Source organism: Mauremys mutica, chromosome 3, assembly GCF_020497125.1.
Source record: "Mauremys mutica isolate MM-2020 ecotype Southern chromosome 3, ASM2049712v1, whole genome shotgun sequence".
Lineage (NCBI taxonomy): Eukaryota > Metazoa > Chordata > Testudines > Geoemydidae > Mauremys > Mauremys mutica.
In genome coordinates this window covers 175,777,176-175,793,250 of record NC_059074.1, presented here as the reverse complement: position 1 = coordinate 175,793,250, position 16,075 = coordinate 175,777,176, and the positions used below count along the sequence as shown (strand labels likewise).

At 41.8% G+C, this 16,075-nt stretch overlaps 1 long non-coding RNA gene across 2 annotated transcripts in view; it reads left to right on the top strand.

The window, feature by feature from the left end:
- The first annotated feature begins 1,252 nt into the window (after positions 1 to 1,252).
- LOC123366047 overlaps positions 1,253 to 16,075 on the top strand; it is an 82,297-nt gene continuing 67,474 nt past the window's right edge. For both annotated transcript variants that reach the window (XR_006577895.1, XR_006577896.1), the window contains exon 1: positions 1,253 to 1,482. This is a non-coding gene — a long non-coding RNA (uncharacterized LOC123366047). The remainder of the gene's footprint in view (positions 1,483 to 16,075) is intronic.

Sequence of the window (16,075 nt, the reverse complement as noted above, 5' to 3'; positions counted from 1 at the left end):
GAACCTGAGAGAAACAGGGCTGGATCTGTCTTGAGAGGAGGACCTCAGACTTAACAAGCAGCTAAATAAAGAGGATGAGACATTGGAAACAAAATTAAAAGACTTCCTTTTGTGGGAAGGGCAAATTGTTCTAAAAAATAAAAAAAGACATCATAATGGAGATGGTTTTGTGCCATATGTTTTTTTTAATTAGTGAAATGCACCTGGTGTTCCCAGCTTGAAGCAAAACCCTAGATCTGAACAATTCCCTAATTTTGGGAAACTTGGATCTGGTGACTGTCCCCTACCTCTACACTGAGCTGAAATTCCAGACTCAACTTCAACTGAAACACCAGAAAACTTTTGACCCCGATATAAATCCATATTTTGAGGCTCTGGGGTGAGGATATATGTGCTATTTCTTTAAATCTGTAGCAGGAATCCAGGCAGGAGGGGAATAGGGTAGGCTGTTATTATTATTTACTATTTAATTATTACTCTAGGCAGAAGTGCTGTGGTGAAGCAGAGCACAAGAGAAGAGCTAAATTAGGTGCATACTTATGAATTAAAATGTGTGTGTGACTGCATGTGTGTGGGGGAGGGATCTTATGTCTCCCCAGCTTTCCACGGCAGTAATGAATCCCAGCTGCTTGAAGCCTTTCAGCTCTGGCAATCAGTTTCCATAAGGTTTCATTTTCAAGTCACTGCTTGCAAGGAAATAGTCCAGAAAGTTTTTTTTTATTAATTATTATTATTAATTAAAGCTGAGCTGTTTCATGAAGCTCAAATGCCAGCTCTATTAACAAGGAGTTTGCCTGAGCTCCAATCCCCCTAAGCTACACTTTGAACTTAAGATGAACTATTGTATATACAAGGTTTTGCAAAGCCCAGTTGAAATGTTCCCATTTTGTAATCTTAATTCCCGTGGAAGATTTTTTTTTTTGAGGGAGTGCCAGGACAAGTAAGCCCCGAAGTGAAAGTTTAGCTAAGAACAAAAGTGAAACCTCTTCATTTTATTTGTCCCAGTTGGGTGAAATACAAAAAGCAAGCAATCAGCATTAATAGTAGAAAGAAAATCAGATTTTTAAAAATCTTGGCCTTAAATAATGTAAATGTATTACACAGGAATTTTAAAAAACAACAACACATGATTTTAATCTGACAGTGTCTCTTTAAGTAATTTCATTTTCTTGCTAGTCAGTGCCAGGGGTTTGAAAAGACATCAGGTTTCTGTTAGACATAGCTATACCTCAGCAAGATCATGTGTAATCCTCTGACCCAGTGAACATCTCAGAGGTCTGCATCATTTGATTATAGCATCACATATCTGACAAAGAGCTCCACCCCTTACCAATGAGCAGTAGCAGCTTTTAGGGGAAGATAAGACAAGAGGCAACTGGGCAGAATAACAGCTGGAGGAAGGTTGTTGCCTGTCGCTGTTAGGGGGAAATAGGGGACACCTGCTACTACCTCTGCCTTGGGAGGCTTCAACAAGATGCAGAGGTAGGTGGTCTGATCCCCTATGCATGGGAGGGTAAGGGGAGAAAGAGGGAAAGCATTTAACTTAGTAGCCTTGAGAGTATTGATTGAGTGAGTGCATCACCCTTTATCCAGGGCTCCTAACTATAGGTGCATCTTCTGTTTGCTCTTGAGTGCTGTATTCTCTAGAGACCAGGGAAGAGTGACCTACTTTTAGAGGCACCTTAACCTCATATACCCCTTAGGTTAAGCGATTTGGAGGCGCAATAAGGTGTGGGGAACTGTTTGCCTGCCTTTATTTGTGGGATGTGTGTGACAGTTGATTGCTTTACTTTTAGGATGGTTAATAGCATCTGTGCTGCTGATTTCTCTGTGTACACAACAGGTGTGGGGGTTGGTTAAAGAGCAACAAAATAAAGATGACAAATCTGCCCTTCTTGTTCGTTCTTGCTGCTATTTTAGCAGGCAGCCTGTGCTTGCAGACAACTAGAAGGGAATGATCAGGTGCAATTTCTCTGCTTAAATGCATAGAGTACTAAAGCTTTTGCTCTTATTAGTCCTGATTGGATGCTTTCTCTCAGTCACCTAATAAATAGTTCAAGTGCCAGTACTGGTGGGTGGGTGGATGCTATTATTTCTTCGTCGTATAGGAACTTTCCCAAGGTGACAGGGGATGGGATGGTGGACAGTGGTTGTTCCACAGCATAAGAACTTTCCCAAGCTCCGAGTGTACTGTAATCATTCTCATTTGGGAGATGGGGAGGAGAGTTTTTAAACCATTTGGATTTATAAAAATAATTAAATATAGTTGTGTTGGAGAACCAATGGTTCTAGATCCCACCTTCTAGTTTAAATGTCATCAGATTCCGCTATGACATGTGGTTCACATGGAATCGGATTCTGCTCTCTTTTGCACTGGTGTAATTGAAGCTACAGGAGTTACTCCTGATTTACACTCATAACTGAGAGCCAAATTTTCCTGGTAGCACATCTCTCACTTTCTGTAAGTGGATAATCAGGGCCTTGCTGCTAGAAATATTAGGGCCTGGTGCTGCAAACACTTGCACATGTGAGTAACTTCACTCTTATGGACTTAGCCTCCCTGTGAGGATGCCCTCCATTTAAATCCCAATATAGCAAATTCTCTTCCCCAATTACAGAGAGTCTCTGTGTATTGTCATCATAAATAATTTGTGTCCAAAGTGTCAGATTGTGAAACTGAAGTTTCTAGAAATGTTCTTGAACTACCATTTTCAATGTGCTGGTTGTCTGTCTGATAAGACTTTTTGACACAGAATGAGTGTTTAATAGTCCTCTCTCTCCTGCACCCTCCCCATAAATAAACTCATTTGGTAATGACTCTACAAAGGCAATTGCTATATTCATGGCTTTTCTTAAAAAAAGAACCCCCTGATAGACTGCCTAGGTGGAAACATGCAGTGTCCCAGTTAGGGCAATCTATGTGCCAGAAATATTCTTTTTAACTGGCTTCCTTCTTTCTTCACACCTGGAGATTGCTGATGGCTCAGCATCTCTGTGCACCAAGTGATACACCATGTGTGTGGGTGATGCTGGTGAGTGGACCAAAATGGTCATTCCATTTCCTAAAGCCCATGTCCTCTTGAGGAGGTATCAATGTACTTTTCAGTGACAGGGATTTGGCTCCTTCTTCTGAAGTGCATAACGCTTCCAGCTCTTCTCCCAGGGCCTGACCCAACTCGCACTGTAATCAATGGTAATCTTTCTACTGACCTCAGCCATCAGGCCTTCAGTGTCTTGCAAAGTACCGACAAGGTGTCAGAATCATGTTTGTTTCAATACTATAGCAGCGTGAACAGAAACAAACAAACGTCACTTCTACATCAATCCCCCTGCAGCTGTACGCCTTCCAGACATTCACACCACTCTTTGGTAATACAGTATTCCACTGGACAAAGATGCAATTAGCAAAGCATTTTGGCCCAAGTTGTACAGCATTGTATTAGAGTCCTGTCAGCAGCAGGGCATGGGAGAGGGGGATGACTGTTATTGCCTGGGGGGTGGGAGAGTGACTTTGTTATTGCCATTACAAAATGAGTAAGATTCTTTTAGATTAAAGGTGGGCCTGTTTTAAACTGGGGGGAAAGAGGTCTCATCTCTGCAATTAAAATGGCAACATTTGGCCAATTTTGTGAATTGCAATGAAACATACAAGTCTCAAATGTCCTTGTTTTCAAAATTTTGTGTGACTGTTCTTCACAGGCCTTTGGCCAGAGCTTTAACTCTGTCCCACTGAACTCATTCAGTGTGCTGCTTTGGGGTCCAATCATGTAGCTAACTTTTGAGATTAGTCCATTTAAATCACTGAGATGACCCATGGGCATAATGTCACTCATGTTCCTAGTGTTTGCAAGAGGAAGCTCTGGGTCTTCTGCCCAGTGTGACCCGGAGTCGTGGTTGACAGCTGCAAAATCAAGACAAATATCTTCCCCTATAGCAGCGTATTTGGGGCTAGGACTAGCTTCTCTATGGACTTTTTCGCTGGCTAGTCCAGCTGCAGGTAGCTGGCCATTTGGGCTGATTGTGAGGTGATGACTTTGGACTTGTTTGCTTCCTTTATGAACCATTTTGTTCCCTGCTGTGTATCAACAGTAAGTGCATGTGCTAGCTCCTTCAAATATGTGAACTATATCGTCCATTACATTAATAAGTAAGGGTTATTTCATGCCCCTACATGTATGATGCAGAAATGAACATGTTCCTTTTAATTGCTGTAAGACACACATTCTCATGCTTGCACCCTTACTCTTCTTTTCAATTTGAGTGGTGTTTTTAAATTGATGTCTTTAAAACAATTAGATGAAAATGATGGGGCTGGCTGGGAGGGAGGTAGCTGTTTGCCTTGGGTTTGGAACATGCTAAAATGTTCCGGGGGTTTAGGTTTAGGTATTCTTGAGATGTATTATGGGGGACTTTTAAATTTAAAAGGGAGTGAGTGGACAGGCCTTAGAGAGACGAGGGCACCCCTGAGAGTGGGAGTAATAAGATCTAGGAGGACCACACTCCACAGCAGAGAGGCACATTCCAGAATGAGGTGGGGGGAGATGGGATGCCATGGGGATGCTCTACAGAGTACAGGGAAAAGAAAAGGCCATTCTTGAAAGGGGGGAAGAATGGGGGGTGGGGGGAAGGATGAGGTGCCTCATAAAAATGCTGGAGGAGCAGTCTCTGATGGGGGAATGGGATTACTATAGATCCCAGCCCCACCAGATGTGGATAATAGTCCGTCAGGCTTCCCCACGAAGAAGATAACAAGGTGGAGAGGGAGTCAAGCCTTGCAGGGGTAAAGATATGATTGTGGGCTGGTGGATCGAGGAGCTTAGAGAGGTGCCTATAGGTATGGATAAGTATCTGATTGCTCAGATGCTGTCTGAAATAATCCCATATTACAACACCTTGGTTTTCACTGGTTCATATGTATCGATCTAATGCTCGTGGATGGCAGTGTGCTTTTTTTTTAAATGCATTTTTGAGATATCCCATCACTGTAATGAAGCATCACTGCTTCTGATCCAGTCCCTGCTGCACTGAGTGCCAAGTTCAGCTTTCACATTCTCATGTTAAAGATCCTACACACTTCACTCCAGCCAGTAGCTCTGCCTTGCTCACTTGTCGAAACAGAGACTGTGACCAATACTACTTAGCTTGAAGATCTCCTGACTAAGTTCTCATCACTGCTTAGCATTAAGGACTCCCATCCAGAGAGATGCCATGCCAGATGCTGCTTACCCTGGAGGCTTGCTATCCAAACATTGACTTTGGGATGCACAGGCTGTGAGTTAGTGGAAGCTCTTACTACTTTCTAGCATTTACCCCATTCACTGGCCAGAGCAGAGGGTAGCTTGGACACAAATTTTAGCTATGATCTCTGTTCATATCATGGGTCTGAGGGAGAGATTTGAATCAGGGTGAGTAAGGACTTGCAATGAACAAGACAAGTGGTTTGGGAATCAATGTGGTTTTATCTATCCTGTGATTTATATGGAAGAGTATCTGCTTGGATGGAAATGAGAAAGCAGGGTTGCTAAGGCCTAACTGGCTTAATCTTAAGAAACCTATTTAGTCTTGAAAAATATAACAAAAGTAACGATTCTCTTTATCCGTGCTCTGGCTTTGGGTCTCATAGAACCTGAGTAGTTGCCTATGGCCCTTATTCTGCAAAGGACATAAGCAAGTGCTTAACTTTAAGGCCAAGGGTGGTCCCGTGGACTTCAATGGGACTATTTGCGTACTTAAACGTGCTTAAGTGCTCTACTGGATCAAAGCTTATGTGAGCCCCATGGCCTAGTCTGATTAACTCGGTCCTCCTGTTTCACCATGTGTAAATTGGGGCTAATACCTCCCTACCTCAGAAACATGGTAAAGGTTAATTCATTAGGGTCAGTAAACTATGCTGGGATACTCTGCTGAAAGGTGCTAGTCCAGTGCCAAGATTTACACACATGGACAAAGGAGGGGGAGGAGAGGGGAATGATTCAAAGGCAGAGGGAATTACTAAAATTTCAATTGTCTCAGGGTGCCCTCTTTTGGAGCTTCTAAATCACTGCATTGGGCTCAGATGTATCTTTTCTCTCTTGCTAACATCTGCACTCTGTAATTGGGGGCTTTGGGTTTAGGTATGTTTTAAAAATGTGAGGGATCCTTTTATCGCAACTAAATGCAAAATCAGAAGGTGTAATCTGATTTTGGGGGTTTACTGCAGCGCTCACCTTAGTCCTCAACCCTGTGCTGTTTCCAATGAGATATCAACAAGGAGCAGGGTTTGACCTCTACACTTAATTGGCTGTCAGCCCAATGTGGCAAAAGAGGCTCTATTCTGATATAAACAGGTACATCGACTATGATTTCCAGAGGATCTGAAGGAAGGTAGGTATCCAAATTTCATTACATTTCAGTAAAGCCTGGTCTACACTAGGCGTTTAAATCGGTTTTAGGAGCGTAAAACCGATTTAACGCCACAACCGTCCACACTAGGAGGCACCTTATATCGATTTTAATGGCTCTTTAAACCGGTTTCTGTACTCCTCCCTAACGAGAGGAGTAGCGCTAGTATCGGTATTACCATATCGGATTAGGGTTAGTGTGGCCGCTGATCGACGGTATTGGCCTCCGGGCGGTATCCCACAGTGCACCACTGACCGCTCTGGACAGCAATCTGAACTCGGATGCAGTGGCCAGGTAGACAGGAAAAGCCCCGCGAACTTTTGAATATTTCCTGTTTGCCCAGCGTGGAGCTCCGATCAGCACGTGTGGCGATGCAGTTAAAAATCAAAATAAAGAAAGAGCTCCCGCATGGACCATGCGGACGTGATCGCTGTAAGGGCAGGCAAATCTGTTCTATCAGCGCTCCGTTACAGAAGACGAAATTCAAAATCATTTTTTTAAAATCTCCAGACAGAGCTCCAAATGCTTCTAGGGTCAAACACCGTGTCCGCAGTGGGTCAGGGCATAGCTCGGCAATTTTTGCCCCATCAGGCACTGGGATCTCAACCCGGAAGTTCCAAGGGGCGGGGGAGGCTGCGGGAACTATGGGATAGCTACGGAATAGCTACCCACAGTGCAACGCTCCAGAAATCGACACTAGCCTCGAACCGTGGACGCACACCACCGATTTAATGTGTTTAGTGTGGCCGCGCGCACTCGATTTTATAAAATCTGTTTTACAAAACCGGTTTATGCAAATTCGGAATAGTCCCGTAGTGTAGACGTACCCTGAGATATGGGCATCTCACTTCCTTTAACCCTTTGAAAATCTCACCCTTTGTCAGTAGACAGTGAACTGTGTCTCCTGGCTGGCTTTCTAACCAAAGGTCTCTAAAAATAAGATGGTACGTGGTCTAAGGCAGATCATTTAGGAGATAGTTTCAGATGGTATGTTATCTAATAGAAGCAGAGAGCAGGATGGAGTCCAAACAACAATTTGTCTATCGCTTAAACCAAAGCTGCAAAATTGTTATGGAACCTTACCAGACAAAGTACAAAATTTGCTTGCATAGCCTGATGAGTGGGGGTGGAGGTGGAGAAGGATGGGAGGTTTTTACTTATCTCTCAAAATAAATAAGTTGCCCTAGGCATGAGGGTGATTGGAAATTTGTGAGGTTGGCTTAACCAATGGCTCCAGTCACAGAGGGTTAAAGAAACTTTTTTTTTTGGTCTGGCCTCTAGTAAGCTTGAAGTCTGTCTTGAGAGGGTTCAGGGGACAGTCCATTGTCCGTTGGAGAGGAAGGAGGATCATTGAATATTTCTACTAGCCTAGAGAAGTTGTTCCATCTTATTTCTATTGTCTAGAGTCCTTTCTTTTATTCACTGGAATGTTCTCCTGCATCCTCACTCTGCTTGATTCCATGGGACATCCTGGATTTGGAACTGAAGGCTCCTGTCAAACACCTACATTCCTGGATCAGCTAACCTTTTAAGAAGGGATTATATAGTGTGTATGGAATGCACCTAGAAGGGGAAGAGAGCCAATGACAATACCAGGGCATCAAAGGTGGCGGGAGGAGAAGAGTCACTCCTCTGTTTAAAATGAAGTGTCTGTTCTACTTGATCTTTGTTGGCCCAGTGTACTCTCTCTTTCTACTGCCTGCCTGCTTACTGATCTGCCCCAAACCTGGAACCCAGTCCAGATCTAGGGGAGTCCTTTCATCTACTTTAACAGCAGTTTCATCAAGTGCTTCGATTTTCCAGCCTCTCATAGTGGGGTATCATGAGACTTCCCAGCTCATGATATCACAGTGATGCAGCAATCAGAACAGAAATGTAGTGACTCACTAAGGACCAAGCTTCATGGATACATTATCCAGGTTGAGCTGGCCAAGCCGCAGTGAGAATTTTGGATCGGTTGAATCTGAAGATGATGCAGCTGAATGTTGCCCTGTGCAGCATCATGTTGTGGGCTGGTTCAGATTCTGTTCTGCTTAAAAGGGCACCAGGGCCTCGTATTACCCCAGCTTGGCAGCAGTTTGAGGGACAGATAAAGATTAATGAAGTGTTTCAAAGGGCATTGCCCAGCTCAGTCAGCTGGTATCCATTGCCAGCCTTCTCCTGTGATTCCTGCAGAGTATGCCTAAGAAGAGCCCACACTGAAGAAAACATTAATTGTTCGTGGGCAACAGATAAATACAGTGAAGAAGCTGACTAGCCAGTGTTCTCCCTGCTGGCTCTGACAACGCTGTAAAGACAACATCCAGACAAGTAAAGAAGACAAGGGGCATGCAGAGCTTCTGTATCAATTGACTGGTGAAAGAGGTTATCTTCTGAATTCTGCCTGGATGGCAAACACTCAGCCTTTCTGGGTGTCAGAATAGTGGAAATGAAGACTTTGAATTGGGGCTAGAAGTGACAAGCCTTTGTCCTCTTTGCTTACCAGCTCAAGATTTTGTAACATTGCATGCTATGTGGGAAATGTATATTGTGCCAGAAGTGTGGAGGGGACCTGATGTAACACATTGTCTAAATGCTATTTGATAGGCTAAGAAACCTGTTCGGGCCATGATTAGGTGAAGGTTGATATTTAGGGTTAATATGTTGGATTAGTTTTGATTGGTTGTGGATTGGTCCTGCTTTGAGCAGGGGGTTGGATTAGATGACCTCCTGAGGTCCCTTCCAACCCTGATATTCTATGATTCCCATAAGATTCTCTCACAGATTTCAACCCAAGATGGAAGAAATCTAGCAAGATTATTTGTTCTCCTGATGATTGTCACATTAGAACTGCAACAGTGGCTTCTTTTTATTTGGATCCAGGATAGCGCTAAAACTGAAAGAAAGAGTTTGGGGCTGAGTTTGAATCCAAAGCTCATCCTCCTGACATTCTGAGGAGGTTGGAGTTTGAGGTTCCACTTGTGTGCAGACCATGCACATGAACTGATCAGTGGCCCATGGTTTGTAAAGTTCAATAACTTCCTGTCAGTCAGTGGACACAAAGCAAGAGGCAGAGAGATTAACAGGAAGCCTTTGTATATCTTTGCTATTCTCAAACACAAGGAGAGAGACTGAAAACTGGTATTTTCTCTTATACAGCAGAGGCATTTTGACTATAGGAATAGCATCTGGAAGAAGATGACTACCTGATCGTCTTCTGTGGGTGCAGAAGAGTGTTCTTGAAACTCACCTAGGGTCTGGTTAAGGAAGTCTCTGAAGAATCTACCTGTTTGTCAGGCTGGTAAGGCAGTTTGGCTGACAAATGACAGCCCAGACCAATGTGAAGAGCGGGACCTTGAGGTAATTTTTCTTGACGGTCACATAAAAGGCTTCTCTCATGGACTGGGGCCAAGATGTTCATTGACTGTGGCACAGCAGAAACAGCCAGAGCTGCCTATATCTGACTGCAAAGGTGACTTACAGGATGGGTACCTTGGACTTTTTTTGTTCTCTTACCAGGTCAATCAGGAAGAAAATCCTCTGTCAAAATGAAGACAAAGATGTTTACAATGAGCATAAAAAATGAGGAGTGTTCTTGCATAGCCCTCGTCATCCAAGGCAGAATGAGACTAGTATCTGGAGTTGTGGTGCTAGAGTCTGCATCAGGAGATGAGGAGCCCAAGGAGCCAGCATTGCCACTAATTTCCATTGCTGCTGTTAATCTGAGAGTGAAAGAACAATCTATCATCCCAGAGTGATGGATGTGGGAGGTGGTTAGACCTGATAGCTCACAGACCCAAGGGGGAAGAAACAATCCTTTCTCTCTAGAAAGGAAAGGATGGCCAAGTGATTAAAGCACTAAACTAGCACTCAGGTTCCTGGGTTCAATTCCTGTCAAATCACTTAATGCCTCTTTCACTATTTTACAGAGGGGAAAATAATACATCCCTACTCCACATGGGTGTTGTGGGGATAAATTATTAACATTTGTGGGGTGATGGTACACTTTGGTGATAAGGGTTGTACAAACAGACAGAGATCTTTAAAATAACAAAATAAATAGTGCTTCACCCCTGCCAAAGCTCTTGGCAACTGAACCAAACAAAAAAAAATAACATGGATCCTTGAAAATACAAACACATAGCAACAAATACAGGGCTGAAATAAAAGGAATGAGATATGAAATAAAAGGAATAAGAATAAATGGATGGACAGGAACATCAATATTAGGTCAGATTTCCAAGTACTCAGCACCAGCAACAGGGGCCAGATTTCTCATTGTGACGCTTCTGGGCAGATTTTTCAAAAGAGCTCAGCACTAAATATATTGAATCAAGCAACTTTAGCTCTTTTGAAAATCTGATCCATGTTGTCCTAACCTGATGGGATCTGACTTACAAGGCATCTCAAACAAGCTGTTTCATTTTTCTCCCTCTCCCTTCCCCGAAAATCCCAACACATTATTTTCTCCTCCTCACTGTGGAATCCAACTCTGTACTGCCATAAAGATGAGAAGATCAGTTGGGGAGGGATGTTCTTGCAAACGGTCTATTTCCCTCTACTGGAAGTAGCAGAATAGAACAGTTCTGAGGTGTCAGCTGATTTGCAAAGCAGCTATAAAACCAAGACTGGAAACTGACAGGAAAGGTGAAACTGCCTTTTGTGATCAGAGCTCTGAAACTCTGTGCTCCAGAAGGTGGCAGTCTCAGCAAGCAGGAAACTTGTTCTCCAGCAGACATGCGTTCTTTTGTTTTTAGGTTCATACTGTTGTGAGGTTTTTCTCATAATCTTTATCTTTCAAAAAAGACCAGCAGCCTGTGTGTTTGACAAATATTTGTATAGTATTGTAAATTCATACAGACTTCAAAATGACCTTTGAGTCAAAACTGGAGCAGGTTCCCACATAAAAAGGAATTGGGTTTAGTTACTATTTTTGCATACAAAACCTATATAAACAGAAGATATTTAAGTGTATGCCTTAAATACTTCACCTCCAAAACTGGGGCTGGAATAGCGTAGCTGCATGTTCTCTTTATTTCAGCCCTTCAAATCTGCTATCATGGGCCTGATCCGTCTCTCCTTACACAGGCAGAACGGCCATTGACTTCCCAAGCTCCATGAGCCTTAGAGGATCTACAGGAGTGAAGGGGTATCCCTTTGTCTTGGCACAGGCTCTGAAGCCTTGGCACCCCTTATTACCAATATTGGTTACCTTCCCTACCTGGGGCTCAATCCTGCAAGACACTGAGCAATTCTTGGAAGTGATTAGCATTCAATGGGAGGTGAGGGCACTCAGCACTTCCAAGAACCTCTTGGTCCCTCATAGGATCAAGCCCAGAATATCCATAGGGGCACAGTGGGGACATATTGTGTGTAGTGCCACCACACCTGGCTTGCCTCCGGCTCAGTTCCCTGTGGTGCCCAGGGAATGGGGTAAGGGTCTGCACTGAGGAGGCAGCTGGCTTTCTATGAGGGAGAGAGGAGATCTGTGCATGATAGGTCTCCTCCTTGTGTAGCTCTCCAGGGCTGTTATTAAAACCTTTATACAGGACAGACCTTTTGGAGCGGGGGTCTGCTAGTTTGCAATGAGGGTCTGTTTCCAAGACAGGGCAATGTGTTTGCTTAGCTAAGCTGACAAGGAAACCTAAATATATAACAATATAAATAAAAGGGAAAATATAATAAATACATCAGGCCTGTTTCTCATTTACATTATGAGGTCCCTTGACTCTGAAGGGAATTTACAGCAATTGTAAATGTAATTTATGCCCACTTTAAGGCCCTTTTGTGCTATCTGGATGGTGGAAAAGGACCTTAGTGTGAATGAAAATTAAGATTGGTACAAGGCTTTTGGAAATGGCTTATGACAGAGCAGAAGTGCCAATGTTGCTATTTCTGTGTCAGGGCTGCACTTTATTTTTTTTTTTAAACAAAATATTAATTTCTTAATAAATTATTCTAAAAACTAGAAGCCTTAAAAGAGACATTCTATGCTTTTTCTCTTTGAAAGTAACAATTTGCAACTTTTAATTTTTCAGTGGAGTCCCCAAGAGACAATTTGGATCTCACGCTGATGTCACTCCATTGATTTCCCCCCCCCCTTTTCTTTGAGTGACTTTGATTTGACACCACTGTAACTAAGGTCAGGATATAACCTTACATATGATATAACTTGCTAGGTCCACGTCTGACTCAAAGTTGAAAGCTGGATTTTTGTTCAATGTCTAATAGTATTAGCAGTAGGGCTGTCAAGTGATTTAAAAAAGTAATTGCAATTAATTGCACTGTTAATAATATAATACCATTTATCTAAATATTTTTGGATGTTTTCTACATTTTCAAATATATTGTATTCTGTGTTGTAATTGAAATCAAAGTGCATAGTGCAATTTGCAAGGTAAAAAAACAAAAGAAAGAGATTGCACTACAGTACTTTATGATTAAAGTTAAATTTACAAATGTAGAATTATGTAAAAAAGTGCATTCCAAAATAAACCATTGTAAAATTTTAGAGCCTGCAAGTCCACTCTGTCCTACTTTTTGTTCAGCCAATCACTCAGACAAACAAGTTTGTTTACGTTTTGCAGGAGATACTGCTGCTCGCTTCTCGTTTACAATTGTCACCTGAAAGTGAGAACAAGCATTCTTGTGGCACTGTTGTAGCCTGCATCTCAAGATATTTCGTGCCAGATGCTCTAAAGCAGGGGTTCTCAAACTGGGGATCGGGACCCCTCAGGGGGTCATGAGGTTATTACATGGGGGGTCGCGAGCTGTCAGCCTCCACCCCAAACCTCGCTTTGCCTCTAGCATTTATAATGGTATTAAATATATAACATTTATAAGGGGGGGGTCGCACTCAGAGGCTTGCTATGTGAAAGAGGTCACCAGTACAAAAGTTTAAGAACCACTTCGATTCATATGTCCCTTCATGCTTCAACCACCATTCCAGAGGACACGCGTTCACGCTGATGATGGGTTCTGCTTGATAATGATCCAAAGCAGTGCAGACTGATGCATGTTCATTTTCATCATCTGAGTCAGATGCCACCAGCAGAATGCTGATTTTCAATTTTGGTGATTCTTTAGAAATCTCACATTGGTACCTTGTGTTTTGTCAAATCTGCAGTGAAAGTGTTCTTAAAATGAACAACATGTGCTGGGTCATCATCCAAGACTGCTATAACATGAAATATATGGCAGAATGTGGGTAAAACAGAACAGGGGACATACAATTCTCCCCCAAGGAGTTCAGTCACAAATTTAATTAACATGTTGTTTTTTTAAAAAGTGTCATCAGCATGGAACTATGTCCTCTGGAATGGTGGCCGAAGCATGAAGGGGCATATGAATGTTCAGCATATCTGGCATGTAAATACCTTGCAATTCCGGCTATAAAAGTGCCATGCAAATGCCTGTTCTTGCTTTCTGGTGACTTGTAAATAAGAAGAGGGCAGTATTATCTCCCATAAATCTAAACAAACTTGTTTGTCTTAGCAATTGGCTTAACAAGAAGTAGGACTGAGTGGACTTGTAGGCTCTGTAGTTTTACTTTGTTTTGTTTTTGAGTGCAGTTATGTAAGAAAAAAATCTACATTTGTAAGTTGCATTTTCACGGCAAAGAGATTGTACTACAATACTTGTATGAGGTGAATTGGAAAATACTATTTCTTTTGTTTACAAATATTTGCACTGTAAAAATGATAAAAAATAATATACATCTTGATTTCAATTACAAAAAATACAATACATATGTAAATATAGACAAACATCCAAAATATTTAATTAATTTCAATTGGTGTTTTATTGTTTAACAGTGTGATTAATCATAATTAATTTTTTTTGAGTTAATCGTGTGAGATAACTGTGATTGACAGCCCTAATTAGCAGTTGAATCACATGGTGGTGGTATTTCAAACTACCTCCAGATCAATAAGAAACCTGTATATTAATCTGCAGAAGGAAGGTTAGACGCTTCAGCTATTTTAATTCAGAACTTCAATTTGGAAGAACAGAGCATATTTTCTGAAGAAAGGCCACGATTTTTTGCTGTGTTCCAACCTTGTGGAGGACTTGCATTAGGGGATAAATCACAGGGAAGCCAGCAGGACATAGATGGACAAGGGGTTTAATGTTCCAGTTAAAATAACTACATTACAAAGGAACTCAGAATGTAGGACTAGTTTGATATGTTGCTCAATTGGCATGATTTCCATGGTCTTTTAAGACAGTTCTGGTTTGTGAATGATTTTTTTTTATTTAAAAAGAAAGTGGATAAATTATCTGAATTGCTTGGGAAATGATGCAGTTCTCACTCTCCCAGTTCTCTCCAGCTTGGTATATTGTAGCTTCCCATGATGTTCCCAGGGGATGGCAAGTTTCCCCACAGCTATCTCGGGAGGCACTTGGCAGGGTCAAAAAACATCTCACCTGTGTTGCAAAGTTCTGTTTTTTAAAATGGAGAGGGTTTCTTAAAACAAAAAAATCAAATCTACTTTGGAAAATTCTTGCTTTGCTCTCGTAATGCTTGGACTGAAAATTGAATCATCAGTTTCACTTTCTTTTGTGGGAGCATAATGCTCCAATGTTTGGGTTGCAAACTCTAAAGGGGAATGTTTAAATGAAGGCAAACTGTTTTCACTGGCATTTCAGACAATCATGAAAACATCTGTTTTCAGTTTTATAATGCCTCCTTTTATTTATTTATTTTAAACTAAATTTTATTATTTGTATTCTGGTTGGTACTACCTGGTAGCTCTAGTCAGTGACCAGGATCCCATTTACCTAGGCACTGTACAAACACAGAAGAAAACATCTGTCCCTGCCCCCAAGGATTTTGAGACTAAACGACCAGACAAAGTCCCTTTTATACACACACTCTCGCTCTCAAAGTGTAGCCCAACTGAGAATTACTAAACAGAAACACGTGACATAAAAAAACGTAAACATAAAATCTAAAACAATCCATTTGGAAATAAATGCTTTGAACAGAGAAGATAAGCAAGGTAAGCAATGGAATGTTACACTTTATACAAACATAGAAGTTTTGAAATAGACCTGGAGTCTTATTTGCTTTGAATCTCTGGTGCAAAGATGTTGGATCAAAGCTTGTCCCTCTAATGCAAAATAAATTGTATTAAATATAATTATATGCCACTCACAAAGATTCAAAGACAGATCGCATCAGCCATACAAATATCTAGGTACGTGCGTTACAGGTTTGTCCCAGGGTTGGGAAACAATTTAATTTAATAACTCAGTGAGGGGATGGTGTTTTCATTAATTTTATGAAAAAACTCAATTACCAGTTCATAAGGAGTCTGATCCAAAATCTATACAAGTCAGTGGAAGTCTTTCTACTGATTTCAATGGGCTTTAGATCAGGCCCAAAATACACAGTAATCTTTTCCCCCCCCCACAACACGCCTAGGCAATATAATAATGCATCTTCCTTACCTCATTCTAATATATGGGAAAATCACACCTTCTAGTTCCTGCTAATTTTGAGGCAAGAGCCTCACTGACATTATCAGAGGATCTCTAGTAGTATGTTAATGAAGCAATGAGACATGACAGGTTGTGTGCTGTGGTCTAATAATGTGCCTTAGAGGTTAATAGCACCTGGCCCTTGTCTTCATGTACACAGTAACGATGAGCAGCTAACTGTCCAGGTATATCGTTATTAGCCCTTGATCTACTCTGGCCTGTCTTCTTGCAG